Genomic DNA, 16,450 nt, shown 5'->3' with positions numbered 1-16,450 from the left:
TATAAATGACACTACAGCAGCAACACTAACGACTTTACGACTCTCCACCTGTACATTCTCTATGCTCACCTGCTTCATTTGGCCAGGTAAAATTATTCTCAGGGATATTTGTTCTCCAGGTAGAATTTTGCAGGTAATATAGTTCTTGCGGTTAATATTTTCTCCTGGTATTATCATTACTTCTTTCTTTACGTCTTTCTCTGTGTTTTCTTATGTGTGTGTGTGTGTGTGTGTGTGTGTGTGTGTGTGTGTGTGTGTGTGTGTGTGTGTGTGTGTGTGTGTCTCCATATATACATACCAGCTAATATCATCCATCACACACCTAGCCTCTCCCCCCCCCTGTTTCTCTCTTTCCGTCTGTCTGTCTGTCTGTCTCTCTTCCATCAAATACCTACCTTCACCCCTTCCCCCCCCCCCCTCTCTCTCTATCTTTCATCACATACCAGGCTTCATCCCTCCCTCTCTCTCCCTCTCACTCTCTCTCTCCTTCATCTTCACACCTAGCACAGCCACCTTAATGAGCCGCACCTCACCTGCGCACACCTGCCTTATGGTAATCACTCTCGCGCATCTTTGCACACCTGAGTCCTGGCCCAAGCAAAATCCAGCTTGCTACTTATCCACGTCTCTTACTTTCATTATCATTTACATTCATTATCCTTTATGACCTGGGCACTTATTCGTTCAAGAAAGCTCCCTAACACCTTTTCCAATGCGATTTATTATTCCACCCTCCTATTTTGTGTTACAGAAATCCAGTAAGCTCCCTAACACCTTATCCTTAGCGATTTATTATTACACCGTCCAATTTTGTGTTATATGAATCCAGGAAGCTCCCTAACACCTTTTCCCAAGCGAATTAGTATTACACCGCCCTGTTTTATTCTGTGTTATATAAATCCAGGAAGCTCCCTAACACCTTTTCCTTAGCGATTTATTATTACACCGTCCTGTTTTATTCTGTGTTATATAAATCCAGGAAGCTCCCTAACACCTTTTCCTAAGCGATTTATTATTACACCATGTTGTTTTATCCTGTTATATAAATCCTGTTAACATTGCTTTACCCTGCACAAATAACGTACAAAATGACAACTATCCATAACCACAAATAAAAGGAAGAGCTGCTAGTGAGCTCCCCAACAACTTTTCCTAAGCGATTTATTTTGCTTCTTACACCATGCAGTCCTATTCTGTTATACATAAATCCTTCCAACATCGCCACACTCCATAAATAATGCACAAAATGATATTAACTAGCCATATATAAAAATAAATCGCTACGGAAGAGGTGTTAGGGGCCCACGTTAACCGACGAGACTACAGGCCTTGTCAGTCGGTCACTCCCTAAGCATTTTTGGACGCAAGGTGTTAACTCCCGTAGACTTTCGCGACGCCCTCATGGTCCCGCATCGATCTATATCTTTCAACTTATTCTATGTACGGTTAGGGTGGCTGCTAACACCTCTTCCTTACCGAATTATTCCGTTTCTGCTCCGTTACTATATTCTTGTGTGTTACGATATTCAGAAGACGTCAGAAGCAAACCAGAGATGATGATGATGATGATGATGATGATGATGGTGATGATGATGACGGTGATGATGATTATGATGATGATGATGATGATGGTAATGATGGTGATGATGACGGTGATGATGATGATGATGATTAGGAGGAGGAGGAACAGGAGGAGGAGGAGGAGGAGGAGGAGGTCGATGATGATGATGATGATGATGATGATGATGATGATGATGACGACGACGATGATGATGATAATGATGATAATGACAGTAACTAAAAAAATAGCACAGAGCAGACAAGCAGAAATATCATCATCATCATCAAGCAGACGGAGTAAATATGCAGCCAATTACGCAGGCAAAGGAAGCAGACAGGATGCTATTAAGGCAGAGATACGCAGACAGACAGATGAGGATAACAGTACGACAGCAGACACGAAGAGAGATAAGAAGGTGTGTGAGTGGTAGGTAGGTAGGTAGGTGGGTGGGTGGGTGGTAGGTAGGTAGGTAGGCTGGTGGGTGGGTGGTTGGTTGGTTAGTTGGTAGGTAGGTAGGTAGGAAGGTAGGTAGATAGTGAGGCATAGATATCCGGTATACCATAGAGAGAGAGAGAGAGAGAGAGAGAGAGAGAGAGAGAGAGAGAGAGAGTCAGTAATTCAGACAGTGTAAATAGAAAGGAAATATGCAAATGTGTGTGTGTGTGTGTGTGTGTGTGTGTGTGTGTGTGTGTGTGTGTGTGTGTGTGTGTGTGTGTGTGTGTGTGTGTGTGTGTGTGTGTATCTAATTATCTAGCTGTGTGTTTGTATTTTTCCCTCTCAATGTATCTGTATGTGTGTGTGTGTGTGTGTGTGTGACTGTCAGGATAACCTAAGTATGCATGCAGATAGATAGAAAATAGATATATATCGACAAATACATGACACTGGTAGGTAACGTAATGGGTAGGTAGATAGATAGACAGAATGAAAGGTAGGTAGGCAGGTAGGTAGGTAGGTAAGTAGGTAGGAATGTCGACAAATACATGAGACTGGCAGGTAATGTAATGGGTAAATTGAATGACAGGTAGGTAGGTAGGTAGGTAGGTAGGTAGGTAGGTAGGTAGGCTGGCACAGTAGGAGAAAGGTACAGTAGGTAGGTAGGTAGGAAAGAAGAGATGCATGAAGGAAAGAAGGAAGGCAGGATGGAAGGAAATACGGATGGATAGAAGGAAAGAAGGGAGGTAGATAGTTATATAAGCAGGTAAGTATGCAGGCAGGTAGGTAGGTAGGTAGGTAAGTACCCAGGTAAGTAGGAAGGAGGAATGCAGGAACACAAAACCCTAAACATTTACCAGCTAAGGAACAAGAAAATCTGTAAAGGAAGGCGAGAGAAGGTAAAGGCGAAGATGGAGGTGGTAGGCAGACAGGCAGGCAGTAGATAAGCAGAGAGGCAGACAGGCAGGCAGTAGATAAGCAGACAGGCAGAGAGGCAGGCAGGCAGGAGAGTGAGGTAGACGGGAGACAGAGAGACAGGTAGGAAGTTAAGTAGGTATGCAGGTAGGTAGGTAGGTAGGTAGGAAAAATGGATGAAAGAAAGTGAAAGGAGGAAAGGAAGAAAGGAAGGCTAGAAGGAAAGATGCCAAGAGTAAGGTAGGCACACACACACACACACACACACACACACACACACACACACACACACACACACTTACTTTAGATGGAGAGAAACGGACAGACAGACAGGCAGACAGGAAGGGAGAGGGGTTAAGAAGACAGGACATGATAGAAAGCAGTAGAGGTGGGTATAATGCTCTCTCTCTCTCTCTCTTAATTACTCTCACCTGCCACACCTTTCACCTCTTATCACATCTCATCTTACACCTCTCTTGTCTTGCGGTCGAGAGAGAGAGAGAGAGAGAGAGAGAGAGAGAGAAATCGCCTGAATGTCGGAGGAATAAAAAACACAATCGTAGTGAAGGGATTAAAACACACACACACACACACACACACACACACACACACACACACTTTCGGAAACGTAATCAGATGAGTTACCAGAATAAAAAACAAAAACAAAAAATCTTGATTCGCCATTGCGAGGTTGAGACTTGAAACGGAGACGAAGGACAAGGGGGGGAGGGGGAGGGGAGAAAAGGGAGGGGAGGGGGAGGGGAGAAGAGGGGAGGGAAAAGGAAGGGAAGGGATTGGAAAGGAAAGGAAGGGAAGGGAAGGGAAGGGGGAGGAGAAGGGAGGAGGAGAGTGAGGGGAGAGAAGGGGGAAAAAGACAGAAGAGAGGGGTGGAGGGGGAGAGGGAAGAAGAAATGAGAGAGGTGGGAAGGGGGGAAGAGGTGCGAAGGAGGGAAGGAGAGAGAGAAGATAAGGGAGAGAGGGGGAGAAGGACGATGGAGGGGAGAACTGAAGGGGGAGAAGGAAGGGAGAAGAGAGAGGGGGAAGGGGAGAGAGGAAAATATGGAAATTAAAGAGGAGGAAGAGGGAGGAGGGAGGAAGGAAGAAGGAGAGATAGGGAGAAGGGGAAAGACAGGATAGGAAAGGTTAGATAGGCTAGGGTACTCTCTCTCTCTCTCTCTCTCTCTCCTCTCTCTCTCTTAAGGGTACAAGACACAATTATCTTCCTAATGACCTAGTGTATCGGGTGTTAGGTCAATTTTCTCTTTACCACAATTGTCCTTAGTGGTCTCTCTCTCTCTCTCTCTCTCTCTCTCTCTCTCTCTCTTTAACCTCTCTTTCAAGTTATTTTTTTCTCCGCTCTCTCTCTTATCAACTTCACATCACTCTATAAAATAATTACATTCTTTCTGCATCTCTCCTTCCTTATATTTCCATCTTCCTTTGGCACTTTCTTTTCTTTTACTCTTCTTGACTTCCTCCTTCCTTGACTTCCTTCCTCCCTGACTTCCTTCTTCCCAGACTTCCTTCTTCCTTGACTTCCTTCTTTCTTGACTTCCTTCTTCCTTGACTTCCTTCTTTCTTGACTTCCTTCTTTCTTGACTTCCTTCTTCCTTGACTTCCTTCTTCCTTGACTTCCTTCTTTCCTAACTTCTTTCTTGACTTCCTTCTTCCTTGACTTCCTTCTTTCCTAACTTCTTTCTTGACTTCCTTCTTTCTTGACTTCCTTCTTTCTTGACTTCCTCCTTCCATGACTTTCTTCTTCCTTGACTTCCTCCTTCCATGACTTCCTCCTTCCTTGACTTCCTTCTTCCCTGACTTCCTTCTTCCTTGACTTCCTCCTTCCTTGACTTCCTTCTTCCTTGACTTCCTCCTTCCTTGACTTCCTTCTTCCTTGACTTCCATCTCTCTTGACTTCCTTCTTCCTTGACTTCCTTCTTTCTTGACTTCCTTCTTCCTTGACTTCCTTCTTCCTTGACTTCCTTCTTCCCAGACTTCCTTCTTTCTTGACTTCCTTCTTCCCAGACTTGCTTCTTTCTTGACTTCCTTCTTCCTTGACTTCCTCCCTCCTTGACTTCTTCCTTGACTTCCTTCTTCCTTGACTTCCTCCCTCCTTGACTTCTTCCTTGACTTCCTTCTTCCTTGACTTCCTCCTTCTTTGACTTCCTTCCTTCACAAGCTTTTCATGTAAATATTCCTTGTATATTTCTACTCATATACAATTTCCATTTTTCCTGCCTCACCCAAATTCCTTTTTTCCCATCCAATATTTTCTTTCTCACCCATTTGTCTTTCTCTTTCTTCCATAGTTTCCCAGGTTTATCACTTCCGCCCAGGAGGTTATGTTTTCACCCCCAGTTCGTTCGTTGGCTGGTTTTGTGAGCGAGATTACGCAAAAACGACCGGACGGATTGCCACGAAACTTGGTAGAAGAATGGGTCTCGGTGCGGATCCGGATATAGGGACGCATCCAGCCATTTCTCTCACTTTCTTGAACAGTGAGAGAGAGGACGTTTTTCGACTTTTTCGTAAACTGTTCAGTGAATATTGCATGGCTCTTGATGGAAAAAAAAAATCACGCCTATTTAGGATGCTGGTATCTACGAATGTGTACAGTTTGGCGCGGATCCATATAAAATTCCGGATCTAGCGGATTTAAATATGCTTTTATAGGGGGGGTTCTTGGACCTTGGCGGAGGTGTGCGCTCCACGGAGTGCCATTCTGGTGTTATTTATTTTTTCTTATGTTTATCACTTTTTTAATCTTTCTCAATTATTTCACTTCCTCCTCTTCCTGTGTTTTTGTGACTTCCTGACCTCGCTCTCTCTCTCTCTCTCTCTCTCTCTCTCTCTCTCTCGTGGTTTTGTTATTTAAATCTTCTTTGTTTCCTATTTCCTTATTCGCAAGTCTCCCAGTTTTCTTCCCTGTCTTTTTCACTCACCTCTTCTGACCTCTCCTTCACCCCTTCACATTCCCCCCCTCTCCCCCCTCCTTCCTCCCCTTCCTTCTCTTTTACCTCCACCCTGACCTGTTTTCTCTCCCCTCTCCTCTCCATCATCTTCCCCTCCCCCTCCTCCCTCATTTTCCCCGCTTCTCTCATCTCCCCCACTTACAATTCCTCCCCCTTTCCCCATACCCACTCGCCCCTTCTCTTTCTCTCCCTCCCTATCTCATTCCTCCCCCTTTCCTCCCTCCATTCTCACCTCCCTTCATTTTTCCTCTTTCTTCTCTTTTTCTCTCTCCTCTCCCTTCCTCCCTATACTTACTCCCTCCTCTTTCTCTCCTTCTCCCCTTTCACCTCCCTTCATTCCTCCCCCTCTCATTCTCCCCCTTCCTACCCCTCCCTTTCCCCCTTTTATTCCCCATTCCTTCACCCCCACTTTCCCTACCCCGGTTTCTTCCTAACCTCCACTCCCCTCCTCTCTCCCTCTCTCTCTCTATTAATTATCTATCTATCTATCTGTCTGTCTATCTACCCTGTCCCCTAATATCACGCTACACTCTTCCTAGCTCACACACCCCTCCACCTCATCCTCGGTCTCCCAATCCAAAATAATAAGGAACATGAGACAAGCAAACGTTAAACAACAGAATAAACATTTACTGATCCACACTAATTATTTATAAGTAAGATGGTGTTACATTTGGAGTGAGAGGAGAGCTAAAAATGGTGTGTGTGTGTGTGTGTGTGTGTGTGTGTGTGTGTGTGTGTGTGTGTGTGTGTGTGTGTGTGTGACAGTACGTTGAGAGAGAGAGAGAGAGAGAGAGAGAGAGAGAGAGAGATCGGATGATGTTAGGGTGGCCGAGTGAGATAAGATTTGTGAGGAGAAGGGATTACAATTGAAGATACAGAGATGATGATGATAATAATAATGATGATGATGATGATGATGATGATAGTGAGGTAAGCATGGTAGGGAAGGTGAGGTGAGGATAATATTATTGAAGGTGAGTGAGGAAAGACGATGAGGATAGTGATGTGAAACTGATCAGGATAGGTGTGGATGGTGAAGATAGTGTGAGTGAGGATGAAAGTAGCATGAGTGAAGTAAGGATGAAGGTAGTGATGCAAGGCTTGTGAAGATGCTGAGGGCTGACTTGGGGATGGTGATGATAGTGATGTAGGGTTAGTAAAAATATAATGAGGTAAAAATAATGATAATAATGACTGAATGAAGGGCAAAGGATGAACTGAAGGGAGAATGATGAATATAAGAGAGAGAGAGAGAGAGAGAGAGAGAGAGAGAGAGAGAGAGAGAGAGAGAGAGAGAGGACAGATCAGGTGATTGTGATGACATTCCGCGGTCTTCCTCAAGCCACATCACCCCGCGACCTGTCATTCTATCTCTCTCTCTCTCTCTGCCCCCGTCATCTCTTACTCACCATCCCTCATCTCATATTCACTCCTCATCTCCTTGTTACTCACTCCTATCCACAACCCCATCCTCTCATCCCACATCACTTCCCTTTATTACTTTCTCTTATAGGTAGCCAACAGATAAAGTTTTATAAAATGTAACTTTTCCTTTTCAGTTTATCCCATGAAATTTCCAGGTCAGGTTTTCCATGCTGCATCGTGGTCTTCTCACTTTTTCCTGCCGGTTTTAACTGGAGGGTTTGGAGGCGGGGGAAGCCTTCTCGCTTTACTCTCCTTATCCTTCAGCATGTAGAGTTAGATCTCGTAGTCATAGTCAACTCTGTAACACGCAGCCTCGAAAGGACCATTATACTCCACTCAAATCTCTAAGCGTATTCTCTCTCTCCTTCGTCTTCCTTCCATCCTTCCTTACCTCGTCCTACTGCGCTCCTTCCTTCCTTACATTCATTCTACCTCCTCTCTCTCCCCTACATTCCTCCCACCAGCCCCCCTCTCTACCAATCCATCAAAGCCACACAAAGCAGTGAATGGAGGGCAAACAATTATATCCGTTAATAAAGAAAACGAAGGGTGGGGGAGAGGGGGGTATAGAAGAAAGGAGAGAAAAGAGGAGGAGGAGGAGGAGGGGGAGAGAACTGGGAGGGGGGAGGGAAAATAAGGAGGGGGGAGGGAGAAAGGAGAGAAAATGCGTGAAGAGAAAACGAAGTGAGGAGGAAGACAGGGAGGTGAAAATTAAAGACAAAAACACGAGTAAATAGTTTAAAAAAATCTTAGTACTTTTCTACCGGTATATTCTGCCTTTAAAACTTAACTACTGGTATTTTTATTCCCGGTATTACAAGGGGAGGTGGTGGCCGAGTACGAGTAAGTGGGGAGGTGGTATACTGTCGCAAAGGACGCGGGTTCGATTCCGATTTGTCGTAAAAACACCCCAGCTAATAATAATGCAGAAGTCCTTTACGAGACAGCCCTGGCATGTATTCAGTATGGACGGTCGGCGTTAGCGCCGAAGTGGTGACATGTAGTGTAAGGGTATGGTACGTAGGAGGACTGCGGGACCCCCCCCTCTCTCTCTCTCTCAATGACGTCACCATGGAGTCTCAGGTATATAAAGGTGATCTAAATAAGGAATTCTCTCTCTCTCTCTCTCTCTCTCTCTCTCTCTCTCTCTCTTCCCGTATCTTTCTCTCACCTCTTCTCTCCTTCAACATTCCTCCCTTCCTTCCTCCTACTCTCCATTCTTGAACTATTCTCTCCCTCATTCCTTCTTCCTTTTCCTCCTCCTTAATCTCCATCTCTCCCTCTTCATTCCTTCATCTTTCCTTCACTTTCTTCTTCATTCCATACCTCCTTCCTTCCTTCCTTCTTTCTCCGTCATCTTCTCCCCTATTCCTTCACTTCCTCCCTCCCACAATATTCCTTCCTTCCTTCCTTCTTTCCCATTTCACTCAGTCTAATTATTCTTTCCTCCTTCCTTCCTTCCTTCCCTCTTCATTCCTTCATCTTTCCTTCACTTTCTTCTTCATTCCATACCTCCTTCCTTCCTTCCTTCTTTCTCCGTCATCTTCTTCCCTATTTCCTTGTCACTTCCTCCCTCCATCCCTACTCCCTCCTTCCTTTCTTCCTTCCCATTTCACTCAGTCTAGCTATTCTTTCATCCTTCCCTCCCTCCTTCCTTCACCCTTTCCCACCTCCTCCTCCTCCTCCTCCACATTCTTCATTCCTTCCTTGTCACACATATCATTCTTATCTCTCTCTCTCTCTCTCTCTGGGTCCTTCAGGCTATTCACATGCATTGGTCCTTTATTCACACACACACACACACACACACACACACACACACACACACACACACACACACACACACACGTCACATACACACACAACGTACATTCTACCTCCACCCCGTCCCCCACACGCCCCCTCCTCCCCTTCCCAGCTCCCCTTCCAACACACACACACACACACACACACACACACACACACACACACACACACACACACACACACACACGTCACAACAACCGGATTTCACAAAGGCATTCCTTATTGAGACCAACATAATATAAACTGACGAGAGAGAGAGAGAGAGAGAGAGAGAGAGAGAGAGAGAGAACCTTACCTCCCCCCCCCCTACAATAAGGTAGCTGTACGGTGGATAGCCAAGGCCTGAGCTGCGGTTCTCTCTCTCTCTCTCTCTCTCTCTTTGACTGGCAGGCCTAGGGTATTTAGTTATCCAGCCTGTTTTACTGATCTCTCTCTCTCTCTCTCTCTCTCTCTCTCTTAAAGGCTCCAATACCTTCTCTTTTCCCTGTTTCCTTCTCTCCCTCTCTCTCTCTCTCTCTCTCTCTCCCGGTGACAGCTGGTGGACGGGACGAGAGCTATAAACTTTTTTATATATATATATTTTTTCTTAAAGATAAAACAAGGGTAGGGTAGGTATGCGATTTGTCTTTCTGGTAATTGATTTTTTCCGTAACAATTTTCTTCCTATACTCCTCTCCCTCTTACCTGGCCTAAAAATCCCACCTGCCCATCAATGCTCACCTGTAATGCCAAATAAGCACTAGAATAAGGTGCTAGCCACGAAGAAGTGCTATGGAGAGTACTGTATTGTTCTGCCCTACCTGCAGTAATAGATTAACACTAGATTTTCATGCTAGTCACGAAGAAGTGCTATGGAAAAGATCAGTATTAGAATATCATGCTAGTCACGAAGAATTGCTAGGGAAAAGATGAGCACTAGAATATGATGCTAGTCACGAAGAAGTGCTATGGTAAAGATTAGCGCTAGAATAAGATCCTAGTCACGAAGTAGTGCTATGGAAAATATTAGCACTAGAATAAGATGCTAGTCACGAAGAAGTGCTATGGAAAAGATTAGCACTAGAATATGATGCTAGTCACGAGGAATTGTTATGGAAAAGATCAGCACTAGAATATGATGCTAGTCACGAAGAAGTGCTATGGAAAGGATGTAGAGGCGTAGGATTCTCTTATTCTATCGTATGAGCGGCAACAATTAACAGTAGATTCAGATGCTAGTCACGAAGTAGTGCTATGGAAAAGATTAGCACTAGAATAAGATGCTAGTCACGAAGTAGTGCTATGGAAAAGATTAGCACTTGAATAAGATGCTAGTCACGAAGAAGTGCTGTGGAGAGGACGTATAACCAATGGATCATCTTTTCTGCCGCAGAGCTACGTGAAATAAGCAGCAAAAGGAACGAAAATCTGGGCCAAGTTAAGGTGAAAGGAGTATGGTCAATCTCAGAAGCCAGATTCGTATTTCTTCAGCTGAATAAAGTCGTCTGGAGGTGTAGGTCATTCATTTTAACTTGGCTCAAACTTTTCATCCCTTTGCAGCTTATTTCACGTAGCTCAGTGGCAGAAAGGGACAATACTGTGGCTCTACATCCTTCCTGTAGCACTTCTTCGTGACTACCATCGTATTCTAGCGTTAATCTATTGTTGTAACTCACCGTTCTCTCTCTCTCTTTCTCTCTCTTTAATGCTTAACTGAAGAGAGGGATAAGTAGGGAGGGAAGATGAGAGGAAGGGAGGGATGGAGGAATCAGAGGTTAAGTTTAAGAGAGGGGGAAATAGGGAGAAGGTAAGTGAGGAAGGAAGGAAGGAAGGAAGGATGGATGGAAGGATGGATGGATGGAAGGAAGGAAGGATGGATGGAAGGAAGGAAAAAATAGGAGGAGAAAGTGCGGTATGTGAGAGGGAAGAAGAGAGGCATTAGAGGCGGTGGCAGGAGTAGTAGTAGTAGTAATAGTAGTAGCAGTAGTAGTAGTAGTAGTAGAATTAGCGGTAGACGCAGTACAGTGACGTCACATCAAATAGTAAGGAAGGAAGGAAGGAAGGACTGGCCAGGGAATACTGTCCGGAACTGTACATTCTCTCTCTCTTTCTCTCATAAATCTTTCTCCCTTTCATACCATCCCATCACCGTCTTTATTTTTCCTTCCTTCTCTCCTCCCTCCCACCCCACTTCTCTCTCTCTCTCTCTCTCTCTCTCTCTCTCTCTCTCTCTCTCTCTCAACCACCGCCAGATGACGTTAATTAGCTGTGGGGAGACACGGAAACATTTTTATTTCCCGTGAGTCATTTGTTTCCTGATAATTATGTTTTACTGAACCTCTTCTCTCTCTCTCTCTCTCTCTCTCAGTTCCTTTTTTTTTTTATAAAGATAATTATTTTTTTGTGTTAAGAGTTAATTATATTATTTTATTTGTAAGTCTGAGAGTCACTTGCTGTTTACAAATCACCCTTTCATCTCAGGTTAATTATTCTGTCGTTATTTCATCCAGTTATGTTCTTTATTTGTATTTATGTGACTCATTTATTTTTATCTCCTTCTGCCATAACTTTTTTTTAATGCAGGAAAGAAGGAACCAAAGGCCAGGAGCCCGCAAATCGTTCCTTCCAAGAAAAAACAAAAACAATACAAAAGCGAGTCAAATCCACGTTATTTCTTATCAATTACTTTTTTATGGGCACAGTAAGTTATTTATTTTAGTTATTATTTTCCCTTTATTTCCTCCTTAGCCTTTATCATTCTATTTCTGTGCCTGTCCTCCTCTCTTCCTATTTCTCCCATCTTTCCTGTCACTTCTTATTGCTTTTCTTTCCTTTACAGGTGGCTTTACATTGAGTGACAAGCCAAATGTTTTCTTATAAGCCAAGAAACCATTTACAACGCTGGGTGGTAACCATATAACCAAACCATACGTGCTCCCTACGTGTCAACAAGTGGGTTGGTGGAGGGTTAGTGCCTCTCCCCGTAAAACAAATAACTCAAAGTCAAATGGCCACCCCTTACGGGATTATGGCGTCTGGCAATAGACAGATAGATTTTCCATTTCCTAGCGTTACCTCTTCGTGCCATTTCTCGTCACTTAATTATGTTCCTTATTTGTAACTCTGAATTATTTTTTATTCATTTATTTTTGCGTAAACTGTCCATAGCATTTCTTACAAATTATTATTATTATTATTATTATTATTATTATTATTATTATTATCATTTTGGGTTGTCATCAGAGGTATTTATAATTATGTTGTTATTTCCATTTTAATTTTCTTCCTTTTTCTGCGTTAATTGTTCATGTGATTGACTGATATTGGTGCGTTATTTAATTGCTTAGTGATTGGTTATTGGCTGGTTGGCTCCCTGATGAATGGATGTTACCTCTCTCTCTCTCTCTCTCTCTCTCTCTCTCTCTCTTCTGTGTGTGTGTGTGTGTGTGTGTGTGTGTGTGTGTGTGTGTGTGTGAGTGTGTTCTTACCTAATTGCATCTTTACAGGAATGAGTCAAGCTCGTACTGTCCCGTGCATTAACTATTTTTATCATACATACCCTTAAATGTGTGTGTGTGTGTGTGTGTGTGTGTGTGTGTGTGTGTGTGTGTGTGTGTGTGTGTGTGTGTGTGTCCTTAAAACAGTGAATTAGGATATAAAGCCCTTGGAAATCCTGTCTCAGTTTGACGGGTTGTGCCTGTCTATAGTTTCCGGTTTTAGAGAGAGAGAGAGAGAGAGAGAGAGAGAGAACCCAGTGATACGGAAGACAGAACACTAGAGGGGGTTTCTAAGTGGCAGTGTTCTGATGGGGGGGGTCCAGCCTATACCCCTCTTGAGTACATAGGCCTCTCTCTGTCTCTGTCTCTGTCTCTGTCTCTCTCTCTTTCACACTCCCTATATATTCCATTTTCATTCAGACAATTTTTCTCTCTCTTCTCATTCTACCCATTTCTATCTTTTTCTCTCCACACACACACACACACACACACACACACACACACACACACACACGAATTAAAGGTGTTAGGTAGCATCACAATCCACACACACACACACGAATTAAAGGTGTTAGGTAGCATCACAATCCATTCCCAAACCACTGAGATAATTTCACGCCTACAAAACAAAGGCAATTCATCACTACCTAGAGGACAGATATGGGACCTCCACACGCAGGCTCTCTCTCTCTCTCTCTCTCTCTCTCCAGCAAAGGTCCCATCGAAAATTATTATATACCCAATTACCCATTTATCACTGCTCTCAAATATAATCTCAGCATTGGATTATTGCCTAATTATATATTCTTAAGTATAGTTCAAAATAAGCTTAAGGTAATCACGTGTAATTAAGCTTTTAAAAGTAATTGAATATGTACCCTACAGACTTACAATTTATCTGATTTCATTCGTCAGTTCATCTAATCTAATAATAATAATAATAATAATAATAATAATAATGAAAATAATAACAGTAGTAGTAGTAGTAGTTGTTGTTGTTGTTATAATAATAATAATAATAACAATAATAATACTTCTGATGATGAAAGAGGAGAATGGAAACTATTAAAGGAAAAAATCCATACACCAGAGTAGGGATTTTTCTGTTAACAACAACAATAATAATAATAATAATAATAATAACAACAACAATAATAATTTTGAAGGTGAAGAGAGAAAGAAAAAAAATCCATAAACCAGATTAGTTTTTTTGTTAATAATAATAATAACAACAATAATAATAATAATAATAATAATAATAATTTTGAAGCTGGAGAGAAATCATACACAATTAAAGAAAATCCATACACCAGAACAGAGGTTTTTGTAATAATAATAATAATAATAATAATAATAATAATGAAGATGAAGGAAGCAAGGAAAATTACATTAAAAAATCCATACACCAGATTAGGGGCGTTTCGTTAATAATAATAATAATAATAATAATAATAATAACAGCAGCAGCAGCGAAAAGTAACGCTCTCTTAAATATACGTAACCAACAGCGCGACTAAATCCACATGTATATATATGATAATTCGCGTAATAATAGTAGTAATGACCAAAATAATTCATCACTCAATCTAATAACACTCACCTACAATCAAGCCTTTAGAGGTGAGTTTACCTGTATGAAAAATAACAGCTAGAGCGGAAATGTTTTGAGAGAGAGAGAGAGAGAGAGAGAGAGAGAGAGAGAGAGAGAGAGAGTGCTTTCTTATCTTTAACTTTTCTCAGGGATTTGGAACAGGAAGTGATGGAGCAGAGAAATTCTTGTTCTGTTTCTAAGATGGGTTCTGTGTAGACGCAGAGAAAATAAATCTAGCTCTAATCTCTCTCTCTCTACTATATCAGAGAATTTAAACAAGAGGTGCAGAGATATTTCTTGTTATGTGTCTCTGATGATCAGTGCTGTGTAGACGTAGAGATAATTAAGAAATCTAGCTCTAATCTCTCTCTCTCTCCCACCCAGCATTTCCAAGAGCTAATCCCCAGTGACCTCAGTAAACATCAAATATCACCATCAGTCATTCAATAATGTCGGTGTCAATATCCAGCCCTTATAAGCTGCTATTTTTACCCATTCGAAAAAATAATTCTTGAAAATACTGCTTAATCGAGTGTATCTGAAATGGAAACGAGAGAGAGAGAGAGAGAGAGAGAGAGAGAGAGAGAGAGAGAGAGAGAGGCCTAACAACCACAGTACGAAAATATTGAAAATCATAATTGTCAATATAATCTATACACTGTACTCGTTTCATGTTAACTTGGCCCAGATTTTCGTCATTTTGTAGTCTATTTTAAGTCGTTCAGAGGCAGGCAGAAAATACTACAGCTCTACATCCTTTTCGTATTTTCGTGACTAACATCCTACTCTAGTGCTGACTCATTCTTACAACTCAGCACTGAAGATAGACAGACGGCAATTTTAGGCTCAAAGAATATTAGTTCATCTAAAATCTCGCCACTGGTCAAATTACATCTAATCAATATATATATATATAAATAGACAGAGAGAGGGACTGATAGACAGCTACAGGCAGATAGATAGATGGATGAATATACAGATAGATAATTAAAGCTTGAAGACACATACATAATAAAAATAACAGCTTAACCTGATGTAAGCACTCCGGAAATTATTACACATGTGGTGTATACCCAGAGTCACAAAAGTAATTTAAATCCACTCACAAATCAATCATTTAAAAGTCCTCATTTTAAAATCCAGCCATCGCAGGGTGACATTTAAAGATCCATGATGTAAACAACGTCAACCGAACTTTAATCCAATTTTAAAGGGAACACGAAATTCAACTTACCATTGCACAAACGAAGTGGAGCCGAATGCGTTAAATCCACGAAAATTCGTCACTTTTACAACACAGTCATGCACTTTTTATCTCAATATGGTTAAGGGCTAGCGTAAAACTAACACTTCCTTCACCACAAGCGGTTAAATCTACGTTAAAAGGTGATTACCACAGCGCACTACCTCCAAAGCGGACAAAACATCCACCCCTCACCATGGTCAAAAAGGCACTACCTCTCGCTTCTTCCCCTGGGGTCCTGAACCACCCTGAAACTACCAGACATCACAAGAAAAATTATCTATTACCACAATTTTCGCTCTAATACCATCGATTTCTATTAACATTTTAACTACACATCACACAAATACATCGAAGAATTATACTTTAGGCCAAGCACGTAAAGAAAACAGTCACAGCATTGAGAACACTGCTAAAACCCACTCAAATTTTTGTGTGCGTGACGTCAACAGCCCGCCAGCCAATCACATACTCGCTAATGGTCAACAAACACTCCCAGCCAATCAGCTTCTTGTAATCCCATGGCTCTTCTTGTCGCTTTATTATTCCAGGATTATATGCATTTTTGTCAATATTATGCCCAATGATATTTTTTGTCAAAGAATATTAACAACTTGGAATATTTTAACTTGTAATAATAATAATAATAATCTATCTATATTGCCAGACACCTTAATCCCGCAAGGGGTGGCCACAAACAAATCGCCTCCATGTCTCTCTGTCCCCCGCCATTTCACTGCCCTGCTCCCAGCACACACACCACTAGCATATACCTCTCCACTCCATCAATAATTATAATAATAATAATAATAATAATAATAATGTCTACGACTAATATGGAGTCTTCTTCGTTAGCTGGTATAAACACTAACTCTGACGACAAGAGAAATCTTAACTATCTCTCTCTCTCCTACAATAAACACACACACACACACACACACACACACACACACACACACACACACACATCTCTCTGACGACAATAACAATTCTCTCTCTCTCTCTCTCTCTCTCTCTCTCTCTCTC

Source organism: Coenobita brevimanus, chromosome 115, assembly GCF_032717465.1.
Source record: "Coenobita brevimanus isolate Jiangsu-jjx chromosome 115, ASM3271746v2, whole genome shotgun sequence".
In the NCBI taxonomy this organism is placed as follows: domain Eukaryota; kingdom Metazoa; phylum Arthropoda; class Malacostraca; order Decapoda; family Coenobitidae; genus Coenobita; species Coenobita brevimanus.
This window is presented reverse-complemented; position numbering follows the sequence as displayed.